This window comes from Podarcis bocagei (assembly GCF_964188305.1).
Source record: "Podarcis bocagei genome assembly, chromosome: 8".
In the NCBI taxonomy this organism is placed as follows: Eukaryota; Metazoa; Chordata; class Lepidosauria; order Squamata; family Lacertidae; genus Podarcis; species Podarcis bocagei.
Genome location: NC_138133.1, coordinates 36,740,956 through 36,755,969, shown reverse-complemented (window position 1 = coordinate 36,755,969; position 15,014 = coordinate 36,740,956). Strand labels below are relative to the sequence as shown.

The 15,014-nt window shown below is 37.3% G+C and overlaps 1 protein-coding gene and 1 long non-coding RNA gene across 2 annotated transcripts in view; one reads left to right on the top strand and one right to left on the bottom strand.

Moving 5' to 3' along the window:
• The window catches only part of ZNF407 (zinc finger protein 407), a 334,010-nt gene that overhangs the window by 274,687 nt on the left and 44,309 nt on the right, over positions 1 to 15,014 (top strand). The window lies entirely within an intron of this gene.
• The window catches only part of LOC308593467, a 138,235-nt gene continuing 124,002 nt past the window's right edge, over positions 782 to 15,014 (bottom strand). Inside the window, exons 6-7 of the long non-coding RNA XR_014010960.1 lie at positions 3,724 to 9,172; positions 782 to 3,612 (exon numbers count right to left, since the gene is read on the bottom strand). This is a non-coding gene — a long non-coding RNA (uncharacterized lncRNA). The remainder of the gene's footprint in view (positions 3,613 to 3,723; positions 9,173 to 15,014) is intronic.

The window sequence follows — 15,014 nt, the reverse complement described above, 5'->3', positions numbered from 1 at the left end:
AAAAGAAGACATCTGAGCAATCATTATGATAAACACATCAGGGCAAAAATATTATTTTATTTCATGCTGTTTGGAACTGAAGATTGGTGCAATCCATATTTGTGAGGTACCATGATATTTATATCCTTCTACCTGCTGTGTGATGGAGAGAGGACATAAAGGTGGCAAAGCTAAGGACAATGATAAAAATCCCCTTCATATAATATGCAATGCGCTGATTACAGGCCACTAGAGTATAGGTTGAATCGCATCACTGATGAATAGTCAAGGGACTCAGTTAACAAAATCAGTGCCTTTAAAGTCTTTAATGATCAGGGCAAAATGAATGAAAGCATTTGTCACTATTACAATGGTTGTTAGAAAATGCTAATTACGTATTAGCTTAATTATTACCATATGATCGTTTACAATAATTATTAAATTTTGTTCTTTGATTTAAAAAAAAATTGACCAAGTTTTACAAGTCAAATAATTTTCTAGAAAAAATGCTTTTAGATTTTCTTATTTTGTTGTTGTTTGATGGCAGAGGACTTTTAAACTCAGCTGAAACTTTGTTGAGAAATCATTAGAAACACAAGCATCCTCTCAAAAATTCCAACTCCACAAGCACCTCTTTTCATTACCATAGATGCACTCAGCATCCCAAATCAATGAATCATAAAAAAGCAACAACCTCTATATTATACCCAAATTACGTACTATAACCATGTTTTTTTAAATATTTTTCTTCAGGTCTATCTGTTCTAACTATTAATACTGATAGACTCCGGAGTATATGCACTATTTGCTTTTAAAATAATGTTTCGATAGATATAGATATAGATAGCATCATTTGACACTCCCACAAAGTCCAGTGAGGCATGTACCATAAATTTCATTATAAAATGAATGGAATGTTCTTCTTCTAACCAAATATTGTATCTAGTTTCTGCAAGAAAACATACCTAGGATCAGAGTGTAAGCATAATAAAATAAACAATGCTGTACATGTAAGATATTGATTCCAATGTTATTCTTTTACTGGAAGTCAGCTGTTGGTATATTCTTGGAACTGTCTATACTTGCACCAAGAGGTGTGTCCAGGGGGTGGTGAATGCCCTATTTCAAGGGGTTATAGTAGCTGCTTTGAAAGAGATGGTTGTGTCGATTCACCTGAAGAAGACCCCCTTAGTCTTTAAAGTGTATGACAACTGCTGTTCAGTCACTTATATTGCTTTCTTTGACAAGGCATGTGAGAGAACAACTGGACCTACAATGAAATGCAGCATGTTGAGGACTCTTTTTCAGGGTTCCAGCCAGCCACGTCCTTTTCTAGGATACCCATATTCCATTTTTTCCCAATTTTCTGTCCTCTCCCGAAGGTTAGTCAGTCAGCATTCTATGGCCTCAGAACATGCTGAGTTCTTGTTGGACTGTTTTGAAGGTTTCCCTCTCTTGTAGGTATTTGTATTTCTGCAAACCTTAAGAATACCTGATTTGTGCCCATTATGCTTGGATGACCCTAGGATATAGCATATGACCCAGTGCCTCCTGACTGCTGTGGGGGAGGGCATTTCCAACCAGCACCCACCTGGGTAGAGGTTTTGCATGCTAGATTCTCATTATGGAGATCTGGTATGCCACATAATGTTTATGCACCTAGTTTACCTCTGTCTTTTTCTGGTCATCCCAGAACAGGATAGGTGACATTGGTTAACATGGCCACTTAAGGTGATGAAAAGGAGAACTTCCCTTTGGGTAGAAGGTATTATAATGAGTCTCCTACATATATGAACAATAAGCACATTCTGTATACTTTCATCTCCTTTTTAAAAAATTGTGCTTTCATTAGCAGAAGCTAGAAATCAATGCAGGTTTCCCTCCCTCCCCTTTTCCGATCATTAAAAGGATGGTTTATCTTTATATGGATCTTTAATTTTAATAAGCTAATAATTCTGATTTTAGCTACTATTATCTTAATAGCTAAGCAGTCTCAAACATTTCTTCTGCTAATTTCTTTGGATAGCTTTAGCCATCTTATCAACCTGAGTGAATGTTGCTGCATGGTGAACTCTACTGGGAAAAATAGGCTAACGTGTCAAGGGCATTGCAGATGTTTTGGATTGGTGCTGTTTGCCAATGTTAAGGATACACTGTGTGATTTTCATTAGAAGTTCTCACGCTGCTTTCCCACTCCCCACCCTTCTCCTACTCCAGTGTTGTGGAATTTTGATAAAAGATACTGATTAGCTTGTTAATTAATCAGCTGTGCTGGATTTGATAAAGAATTGAATCTCTGTCGGGTTGATGGTTTTGTTAGAAAGATGTTTTCACTGCTACATGTTAGAGTGCCCTAATTATTTTATCATATTGTTTGGTTAATCAAAGGGGGGGGGGTATTCAAATAGTTTAGATAAAGAAATATGTATCCTAAAGTCAGATACTCTGCGTTCTTTAGGTTCCAATCTCCACCTTCATCCGCATTCTTTTAATAATTATGGTAAGGACAGTGAAGAGAACTGATTCTATCTCATTTGAGATTCAGAATTAGGTTACATCTACTCTTAGATTAAGATTTTTTAAGGTTCAAAATGAAAACTATGCATTTTATATTAGAGAGGAGGGAGTAAGTAATGAGTCCTCCTTCTAAATGAATTTGAAAAGCAATTTGATTTTAGTTTTTCCAATGGAGAACATTAAAAAAAAACCTATCTTACTTTATTTACTAACCACTGAATTGAATTGTTCACCTTTTATTACAGATATAAAGCAAAGACTATGAAGATGCAATCATTTTTGCAGCTCTCAGACTTCCAGTAATATATCTCTTGTGGTTTAAATAACAGATAGTTTTAAGTGTTTTTCCATTACCTTCGTGTAAATGAAAAATGCATAAAATATTTTAACAAGGCAAAAGTAATCCAAGGAGATTGTTATTTTGTGTTACAAATTAGGTTATTTCTGTCATAAAATTAAGAGAAAAAAATCAGCGCAAGGACATTTCAGCTTAATATCATTTACCAAAAGGAACATGTAGCAGATTTAATGAGCTAGCAGGTCACCTGAATCCAGCTGTTTCCAACCAGCTTTATGAAACAGAGAATGCAGCTAGCAGTGGGAGGTAAGCATTATTACAAGCTCTCAAGGAGTTACAAAATCGATTTCTGCTTGAATGAATTAATTTAGATTATCAATTTATAACCAGCTACATGAATCCCATCAACTCAACAATTCAGTGAATGATCAGGCTCAGCCCTTGCAAGAGCTTAACAATTAGAGAAATCTCCCAATTACCTTCTGTCCTTTAGTGATAGAGTTAGTGTGACAGGGGGCAAGTTGGAATGTTTGTCTAAGGATTTGAATATGTGAAATATAACACCTGAAAATGAGCAAGAGCATCAAGAGCTAAATCTTGTACTTAAGCTCCATGCATAGAATCTTGTGATGAATACAATGTTAGATATGTAAAACTGAGATTCAAATAACCCCCAGTCATTGAGCTTTGAAGCGTGGCTTTAAAATTACTCTTGTCTGAGACACTCAAACATTAGTGTGGCTCAACTCTCCCAGAACTGGACTACTTCACAGTACAGGTTGGGCAGAGTTTAAATGCTATCATTCACAGAAAGCTCCCTGCAATATGGAAAGTTAGCAGGTCACAAAAAGGATCCTTGTCCCTGAACTAGTTGCTGTAGTATGTGCTTTTTCAAAAAGAAGACTGAACTGGCTTTCCATTCAGTCTACTTAATGGGGCTGCAGTGCCAAAACTGTGGATCATTTTTCAGGATCAGAATTTGCTGCCCAAGTCAGAAAATCCAAATGGTTTCTCCTGTGGTAACAACATATAATAAATTAAATAATTGACCATGTGTTTCTCTTAAATCTGCCGCCCTAGGTGGCAATCTCATTCTGTCTCATGACTGGACTTGCCCTGACACTTCGAACTATGAAAGATTATGATAACTTGATAGATGATAATAAATAGAAGGGGAACCCTTTTAACCTAAGAGCCACATTGCCAATTTTAAAGTGGCCACTAGGCTGCAGTCATGGACATATATGTTTGCTGTTTTGTGGATGGGATATGTATATTTCCACTAACTAGGGAAAGAAAACATCATCCTAGCCTGTCCTTGGGCTCTTAATCTGCAGAAACCAGTATTTCAAAGCATAGAGATAAACACGATGACCTGTTAATATCTGTTAAAGGCTCAGCTACAAAACCCAGTGGAAATGCTGGCAGCTCTTAAATGTACACATATATAACAATCCATAATGCCTCTTGCACACATGCACACACACACGTTTGGGGACCCTTGCTCGTCCCTGTTGACTGCAGTACTTTCATCTTTCTTGTTATGCTGGGAGAATCGGCTGAGCCAAGTCATATCAGTACCCTTAGAACCACATCATTTGCTTGACACAGCCAATAGAGATAGGGTTGGCTTCTGACAAAATGCAGAGTTGAGCCAAATTAATATATAGCATATGGGAACAGTAAGAAGCCAGATGGGTATAGGAAGCAGTCTAATTTGGCCAGAAGGCCTGAGGTGTCACACACTTGAAATAAAACAACTAAGGCTGCAGTTCTTATTATGTTTTTACTTTGCAATAATGACACTATAACAACTCAAAGACCTTTCTAGATTGTGGGGTTCCAGGATAAAGTATTTATGGGTGATCAAAATTTTTGATAGGCCCGGTAAAGCTGGGTCTTAATGCAATCATAATGTCAACAGAACTGTGTTTTTTGGGACTTGTCTGAGTAATGGATTGTCTACCAAGTGACTTGCACTGCATGGGTAACTACATTGCTTTGAGGTAATGTGTCTTGTTAGATGTTTTCGAGGAACACCTCTCTAGGCATTTCTGTGCAGGCAAAGTATTCATAGCCCATTTCAGAATGTTTTCAATGGTTCTATAAGGCCAACTCTGACTCTCCTTTTGGCAGAGCAGGCAACATGACTTGGTATTTAGCATCACTTCTAAAATATACAGTGAATGCAGAGGTAATATATGAGAAGTCCATTGATCATCCCATGGGATACTCCACTTAACCAAATTATAGCCATACTCTTAGAAAAGTCAAACTTTTCTAAACATTGTAGAACAGATTCAGTCTACTTAACTCGTGCTGTATCTTTTGGTCCAGAAGGGCCAGAGACATTATCTTCAGAAGTTTTTGTTTAATTATCCCAGAAAAAAATGTGATAGAGCTTGAAGGTAGTTTAATGTAGGGAAAAGCCAAAGACATCCTATTATTTCCACAATTCTGGCCATAATGAACTGTAATTTGTCAAATATATTTTCACTTTTCTTTATTCTATGTTGGCAAAGGCTTTGAATGCAATCCCTGGTGCTTACCTTAACACCACCTCGCTGTGATTGCAAATGTATCTCTCCTCAGCTGCATTGCAGTGAGAGAGCGAGAGAGAGAGAGAGCGAGAGAGAGAGAGAGAGCGCTCCTGGCAGCAGGCTAGGATGGGCAGATGACCTCAAAATGCTGAGGGCCTATAGCTGCGGTGTTCCACATTATTGATAGTAGCAGAGATATTGACAGTCCGCGCTTGGAAGGAAAATAGGAGTTTGATATGACATATTGTGTGTCTCAGCAAGACTCATAAATAATTTTGACAAGTTTTTGTATGCATGGGAAAGTCCTTGATTCAGCCTCCCATAAAAATAAACTTCTATTATGGAATGTATTTGTCAAGTGGCTGTGTGATGGATGGAGCTGCGTTTACCCCTTGGCAGTTCGATGAGTTTTAGATGCACAGCTTACCAGAGAGGATTTACGGGCAGTAAGGAAATAATTATTCAGTATGAAATACATAATTCTTGTACCTGAATTTTCATTTTTTATTATATTTTGTTTCTGTTGTGTTTCTGCTCTTTAATACAAAAGGCCCTGCCATTTTACTTGGAATTATTGTTCCTTGTTTGGTTTCCAAACAAGCTGATTTGATCATGTTCAGGTCTGTTTTGAAACTTGTCTTATATGTATTTTGCTAATTGGATTTGAACTTATATGCATCCTCCATCCACCTAAAAACCTAAAACTTGCAAATAAAATTTTGTTGTTTAAAATTAACCCCTTATATATTTTATTCCAGGCTTCATTGAAGAGTACGCATGAATAGTTTACTTTGCTGTTAGCAGCTGTCTAGCATTAGATGAGCCATGTCTGTGACTTGTTTATTCGACTACTAGTGTTTAATATTTGTTGAATACTAACCACATAATAAGTACCATTCTTCCATTTTTGTCTTGTTATTCCATCTGCTTTCAAAATAAAGCCACAAAACGTATTACTTCCCTTCGTAATTGGGTCAACCCTTTTAGCAGAAGTTTGGCTAGCTGTTTAACTTTGGTTAGCTCCTTGTTCTTTGTTCTGACTTTGCCCTTTTGGTGTGTTTATGTTCAGCTTTTTATTTCTTGCACTTATTTTCAGTTTCTTTAGCCACACTCTGTGTTATCACACTTGCTTAGGGCGTGTGCTTCTAGGGACATTTACAAAATATTTCTCCTTGTTCAGGGAATGAGCACCTCCGGAACATGAATGGCTGGGTGGAAGTTAGATCACATGTGTTTGTAGACAGATATGTAAGAGTGCGTAAATTTGGTATGAAGTTTGGCTTGTGGAGTGGCAGATCCTCCAAGTGTCCCTATTTTCCAGGTATGTCCGTGATTTAGAGAACCCATTCCAGTTTCTTATTTGATCCTGGAATGTCTCGCTTTTCCTTAGAATGTCCCTATTTTCACTGGAGAAATGTTAGACGGTATGGAGTTATTGACCCCTGAGCCATCCGAAGGCAATCCTGTATAGGGAAGTTTTTTTAAAAAAAAGTTTACTGTTTTCTTATGTTTTTATATACTGTATGTTGGAAGCTGCCCAGAGTGGCTGGGGCAACCCAGTAAGATGTGGAGAGTATAAATAGTAAAATTATCATTATGCAATGGGATGTCCCTATTTTCATTGGAGAAATGTTGGAGGGAATGATAAGGTACTCAGAGAAGCAATGGAGATGAGATCAGAGCTCTTAAAAAAAAATATGAAGAAGTGGTAAGGAAGTAAGGGGGGAGGAAGTTACCATGAATTGGAAAGATATCAAGAGAGAGAAAGGAAGAGAAAGAAGGTTGTAGCTTCTTTCCTTGTCCACTGTCTAAAAAGCAGGGAGGAGGTCAAAAGAATAGACTTTTCTCAGCTATGGCAAGGCTTTAGCAAAAAGAAAGAAGGAAAAATGGGAAAAATAGCACCCAGGCCCATAACTCGAGAGAAAGCCAGGCTGCATTTATCACAGCAAGACCCTTTTCTGCAATCTCCTGGAGGTATAAAAACCAGCATTTAACAGTGCATTCCAACTTAGGCAGATTCTCTGCCAGTATCATGTTCTGGTGAAGGCTTGTTCAGTTTAGGAATCCAAAACCAGTTCTATGTTTAGATGATCAAAAATTCACAAAAGTGGGTCCCCTAGAATGGTCATTTCCAGAAGAAAATGCAATTGCCTTTTCCTGCTGAAAAAAGGAGGGGAGTCTATGCTTTAGGTGTATTTTTAAACCATTAGTCATGATGTGGCACACAGCAATCAGCAAATGTCACCATTAGGTCCTTTAGCGAAGGGACGCGGGTGGCGCTGTGGGTTAAACCACAGAGCCTAGGACTTGCCGATCAGAAGGTCGGCGGTTCGAATCCCCACGACGGGGTGACCTCCCGTTGCTCGGTCCCTGCTGCTGCCAACCTAGCAGTTTGAAAGCATGTCAAAGTGCAAGTAGATAAATAGGTACTGCTCCAGCGTTTCCGTGCGCTGCTCTGGTTCACCAGAAGCAGCTTAGTCATGCTGGCCACATGACCCGGAGGCTGTACGCCGGCTCCCTAGGCCAATAAAGCGAGATGAGCGCCGCAACCCCAGAGTCAGTCACGACTGGACCTAATGGTCAGGGGTCCCTTTACCTAAGGGAGTTTAACATTGTTAACTGCAAAAAAGGTTGTCTGAGCATACTAGCTAAGAACATTCAGTATTCCTTTTTTATACAACATTGTTATGTCTATTATTATTAATAGTAGTTGTAGTAGTAAGTTGCTTGCTACCTAAATGTCTCCAAGAGACTTATAACACATTTAAAAACATAAACATACACTGTACCATTAAGAAGCATACAATATGCCAACCATTCATTAACATATATACTATTTTTCAATTTTATCAGAAGCTGAAGAAAGAGAAACAAATGTTTTGCTATCTAAATGAAAAATAAAGTATTTTGTTAATCACAGTAACACACACACACACACACACACACACACACACAGAGAGAGAGAGAGAGAGAGAGAGAGAGAGAGAGAGAGAGATCTACATAAACACACTCACAAGACACTCCCATAACAACTGCACAATAATACAAACAAAAATCATCATTATAAGCTTCATATGTAGAACAAAATTTGTCACTTACCATTGATTGCTTCATTTTACTTTTTTGGTTTGAAGTATAGTTTCTAAAACCACCACCACCACCCCACACACACCACTAAGCAGAAATTGCAAGTTTAGACTATTAAGACTCGTTAATTTGGAATTTCTAGTACAGAATGAGGGAAAATAGCACATAATTTCACCAACTTTTTGACCTGCTCTTTATTTGGTATTGGGGGAAAGCTTTTAAAAAAGAAATTAGCATGCACTTTAGTTTTTCTTTGGATTCCTTCCCAAGTATATCTGTAAATATATGGAAAACCTCTTAAAAAGGAGCATACTCCACACCCCCCAGTCATTATTATATAAAGCTTACTGCTTCCTATGCAGAATTTTTCAAGCAATATTTTAAATACATATCCCAGGAGGCAATTCACAGGCATACTGGTAAAATTTCATGTAAGTGATCTGCATTAACAATCTTTCAATCTCTATTGACATATAATAGTTTGACATGATGTTTTGCAAAGGATATATTCACACTGATTTCAACAACATGTAGTATTCCGAGGTTTTATTTTCCAAATATCTTCAGGCATCTTCATTTCATTTTCCTTTTGCTTCCAGGGTCTGTCAAGGTATATTTCAGTGCATCTCAAGGCACCATCAAAGCACAACATGTATTGAAATTTAGGGGCCTGGAAGCAAACTAGTTGATCACAGCTGCTCCACATTGCATGGAGTATGAGATGGTCTTATGAGTATTCTTTTCTTGTCATCTGCAAAATATTTGAATAATATTAAAGGATATGGTGAACAGATTATATAGTTCATTAGAAAAAACTGTGATATGACAGCAAAGTAAACTAACCAAAAAGAAAAAGAAAAAAAGAGTGAAATGTGTTCATTTATCTCATTGCAGATTGTATCTAATACTGTACAGTTGTAGTGGGTCAGAAGCATTGAGCTTGGAATAATGCTCAGTAATGCAAATCATTGTTACAGGCATTGTGTCAAATTCTTAAAGGTGCTTTTCATTTATGTTGTCGTAGAATGGCAAATAGGTAAACATTAAAAAGAAAGTGTGAGTAAATATCCTTAAAGCTGATGAATGGAAAAAGATTAGGGGGTTTTTTTTGGGGGGGGGGATATTTTTACATTCAAATGCTGTTCATTTTTATTACCCCAAACTACCATTCATATAGCCTATTTCTTCATATCTTTGGAACAATAAAATATTCTCATAAATCATTGCAGATTTGTTTCTATGACACTGCTTATAAAATAATGTATCTAATGTCGGGTAATACACTTATTAAAATTGAAGTATTAGACCTTTAAACTAGGTGTACATTTGAACTAGTTGGGTCACTTATAGTGGCACTGGTCAAAAGCAGCTGATAAATGTCTAACACTTTTCGCAAGACTGGAGAACCCTTAGAGTTCAGTCTTCTGATCAGCTATGCATATAAATATCTCCTTGCATGTGATAGTCAAGCATGCATAACTGACTACAAGCTTAGAGCCATAATTTCAGCTGCATGTCATGTTACAAGTGCAAAAGAAATATCTTCAATGTACACTTTTTCTCTTCTTTTCAAAAGGACGTTAACATTTAATTAGAACAATAAAGTGTAATAGTGAAGTAAAAGAATAAGCATATAAAATTACAATAGTTGAAGGGTGTATGTGTGTATTCTGTGTTCAGGATATTTATTTAGTAGAGAACACATAGTTCACCTGTGAGGAAGAACTTCTGTGTGGGAGTCGTCATGCATATTTAATGCATGACTTAAAAAGAAAGGCAGGTTCTGTGACTTGTGAGCAATCTTAGAAAAGTAGGTTTCATGCCAATTCTGATAAGGAAAGCTTATAGGAAATATGTTTTCTCTCTCCCCAACCCCATTAGACAATGTGTCATATTTCACAGCAGAACCCTTCACATTTTCATATTAAGTGATTAATTGTTGTGTAGCCTTTATTGTATTTTTATTGCATTTTCTGATTCAAACAAAACTAAAAAAAACCAACCTCCCATTCCTTCCAAGTACCCATTAAACGTGGGGCAATCTATGACACAGCTGAGTGCCGAGTTCATGATTCTGGACCAGCCTCAGGTAAAGAGAGAAAAGGGTTCAACTGCTCATGATTTTCCTTCTCCTCCCATACTCAGCTTCTAGTACCCAACTGAGCTCCAAGAGAATCCTGCCAGGTGTGGTGCCTTGCAGTCTTAAATGTTTTCCCACCTGATGACCACTTTCTGTTTACTGCTCCTCAGTCCTTGCGTTCCATGACTCAAGACAACAAAACTCCATTATCTAGCAATGGGGCTCTGACATGATGTAGCATAGCACGTTTTTTCCTTTCTGTTTTCCATACAAATATGGCTATCAAATAGATAGCAATAAACAATCACAATAGTTTTTTGGAGTAACAATGAATTCACTAATCAATGTGTTTTTCCAATCAGCTAGGTTTATTTTGCGTTCTCTTAGTTCCTTTGTCATGGTTAGAATCTTTCACAACTCCTGTGTTCAAGATTATTGTGTAGTTTGCTCCTTTTAATGCATTTTGGACTATCTGAAGCAACTTTCTAAAAAAAATTAAGGCTTTTTCATAATAAAAAACTATAAAAAATGAACTAATCTAAATGAAAACAAAAAAGAAAAAGAAAATACAAAGTCCTCTCTCAAAGGTAGAGTCAGACTCAAAAGTCTCAAATTTATTGATTTTCCTTTCCACATAAAAAGTCTAAAAGGGTTATTCATCTTTGTTCACACAAGAATCTCTCCACTGTGGTCATACGTTAAAATAATATTCCATAGTTATTTACTTATTGTATATTCATAAATTCACACCCAGTTCCATATCTTCCAATCCCATTTCTAATGTTACTTGTTGTGATTCTCTAATTCTTTTTTATTTCCACTTCTTTCATTCTTTTTCCGAGAGAAGCTTCAGAGGTTTGGCAGCTTTTTCCCTCTGAATTCACTCTAAATTGTGCACAGAATCCTTTCTTTCTCAATTATATCTCTGCTAGCTCAGGATATCTCTTGATTTCTGCACCCATGGTTTCATTCCACTCCTCCAACATCATAAGTCCACCATTTGGCTGTTTCATTTCCCTAGACACCTGTGTCAATGTCTTCTCCATGGCATCATATACTACCTCCAACTTTACCATTTCACTCTACAGTTCTGTTATTGAAATTGTTCCCCAAAGCTTCTGTGACTTCTTTAATTCCACTTTCAGTTTCATCATTCTCTAGCCCATTTCACCAGTTCAGCTCTGATCTCTTTTAATTGCTCATTCAATAATTGCTGTAAAATGACAACAATCAATGGGGTGTCCAACAATTTATTTGCCATACTGAATGATCTTATTAACAGCCCAGTCTCCACCTTAAGATATTCACATCTCTTCCTTAAGAGCTTCAGTCTCCCATATCAACTTTAAGGTCTGCAAAGCATTCCTTTTCAAGCTGCATTCCTTTCCCACAGTGACAAAGAAAATGTACTTTCAATTTGAAATCAGCACTTTTTGTTGAAAAAACAAAAAGTTAAAAGTAAAATAAAGATCTCTAACAACAAGAACAGCCCTTGGACATTTAAAACTTTTAAATTAAAACATGCTTCTCTTTTGCTTTCAGTCTTTTAATGATAATCTCTTTTTAAGATAGAAGTTAGCTCTCACTCCATGTACCCCAGTAATGATCTCTGTCAACGAGCTGTCAACAGAATTTGTTTAGTTTGCCATGCTCCTCCCCTGGAAGCCTATCTGAAGCAACTTCCTGAAGATTATACTGTTTGGTACTGCAGGGGGTGGAGTAGGGCTGAAATAAGAACCGTATTTCTTCAACAGACATAAGTGATGCTCAGTGTGCTTTCGTGTACAGTACTTAACAAAAAATATTCTGCCAGAAGGTAGTGACCCACAGGCAGCTGAGCACTATGAAAGCTATAATTTTTTAATAAAGACCCCTGTGATGTGGATCTGCTCTGACGTGTAAAGGTTCTCATGCTAGCACAGATTCTGCCAGATTTTGCATTATTATCTTTAGGGTTCTGTTTTAGGAGATAATTTTTATAAAAATCACTGTTATAATGCCATATTATGGAGCAGGAGTTCCTCTATGGCATGCTGACGACAACCAGTTCTCTCTTTTAAAAAGTCCCAGAGGCATAGCTATAGAGAGGGAAGTTGGAGGAAGGCACATCAGATTTGAGGGGGGGGGGGTTACAGGATGGTTTTCTGGATAACACTGAAAATAACCAGGTTCTTTTTGGAAGAGAAGGGCTATGCTACTATTTAAAATTCTCCATTGCAGACGACTATAGCAACTTTAAAACGGGATTCCATATTTGTGGTGAGGTGGGGCGGATTGAGTGCTTTACCCCCCCCCCACTTAGCTTATTGCTAATTGTAGTACAGTACTTTTTAAAAACATAGAAAATATAAGATCAATAAAGCCTTTGGTTACGGGAGGTTTTATGCTTCTTTTAAATTCACCCATGCTCCAAAAAAGCATGGGAAATCATACATTATGGCTCATTGCCTTAAATTGCACCCTGTAAGCAGTAAGGACATTGTACTGTTGTACAAATCTTGAAAGAAATAAAAGTTGAATAAATTGATTGTTCACATGGATCCAGGTATTTGTAAATTAAATGTCAAACAATTGCACAAACCAATCATCTGTATGATTCAAGACCTTATGGCTTGAAAGGTTGGATTAGATGATCCTTGTGATCCCTTCCAATTCTAGAGTTGTATGTATGTGTGATTTCCTGCCCCCGCAGCATTTGCCTCCTAAGATGGCTGCCTCACTCTGCCTCATTGTAAGAATGGTCCTGGTTGCTGTTAAGTCTGGCTATCTGCTGAGGTGATAGTGCACACTGCTTGCATACATTGCAAAGGAATATAGGAAACAGCCTTACAACAAATCAGGCCGTTGGTCCAGCTAGCTCAATATTGTTCACACTGACTAGCAGCAGGTCTCCAGAATTTCAGAGAGGACATTCCCAGCCTAGGATCTTCTGTGGGTAAGGCAGGTTCTCTACCTGAGCTACAGGCCTCCCCCATTCACAGATGCAATGAGGGTCAAGCAACATTTATACATCTGAGCCACAAAATACACTCAGTCTTTAAATCCAGTTTCTATTTCATGGTCATAGAACTGGAAGGATCCGCAAGGCTCATTTAGTCCAACCCTCTACAATGCAAGAGTCTTTCACCCAATGTTGGGCTCGAACCCACAACCCTGAGATGAAGAGTCTCATCCTCTACTGACTGAGCTCTTTCCTAACCATTATGTTTAAATTTCACAGTTGATTATTTAACCTGCACTGCAGCTGATGAGGTAAATAATTTTTGATTTAGATTACAGTTGGTGTGTAACAAGCATTATTTTACCAGCAGCAAGCAGAATTGATGCCGTTATTTGGGCTATCAGTGATCCAACTTATGGATGATATTCCCATGACTTTTAAAAAGAGCACCAAAAGCACGAAGTTTTAAAGTAGACATATTAAGCAATAAATAGTAGCACTGAAAAATCAATTTAAAAACCATAGGTAGTTCTTATGGCTAATTTAATTAAGTCTGTATCATGTATAAAACTGCATTTACAAGTCAAGTTATAGCTAGTTGTTCTTATTGAAATGTAGCTCTCGTATACCCTGTGAAAACACAGTGACACACAACTAGCTATAAAAAATGAAATATTCCAACATATCCAATATATCTGTGAATAAATGAGATGTGCAGAAGTAAAAGGGGAAAAAACAACTTAGAGTTGTCGAAAGAATTACATGAGAATAATAGAAGGGTGGGGTTTTTTTTCCATTTTATTGATTATTCCCAGAACTTTAAGTTTCACAGTTAGATTGACAACTGAGTTATTTGCCCATCCCTAGTGACTGACAATAGATAATGGAAAGGCTTTTACCATGATATAACAGCACAGAATAATTTCTAATTTACTACTGTAGTTCTCATCAAAAGTACCTCAGCAAAAACACTAGATTTATCACTTCAATTACTGGAATTTCACATTTAGTTTAAAGAGACATGTTTCTATAATGTGACAGGCTTTACACATTCTGAACTTATTCAGACATTTCGGCTATCAGAATAATCAGGCACAGATATAAATGAAAGCAATTGTTTTAGTTTTATAACTTTCAGTTCTTTCTGCTTGGCAGTGAATGAAACAGAGCCTAAACTCAGGGTCTTTGCCAAATGAGGCATATTTTCAGACCAATTTTTTCTTTCTTTTTAGATATCATGTTCCCAATATTTTAGATGAGAACTAATAATATACCATTGAATCAATGATTACAAATCATCATGCATTCTCAGCTGCATTTGTCCAGAAGTTGTGGCTGATATCCAAAACATTTAAATAGTCAAATCTGATCAATTAGCAGTAGTGTTTATAGAGGACAAGAGCAGCCTGTGACAAAATGTTGCTGTATGGAGAATTCATATTCACAGTTCAGCCCAGCCAGCCATGCCCTGTTCCAGCATGCTGCATTCTACCCTCAAAGCAGCCAGTGTTCCTGGCCACTGAGCATGCTCAGTCCTTATCATCTTGTTGGGGGCAAAGGATCACTTATGAT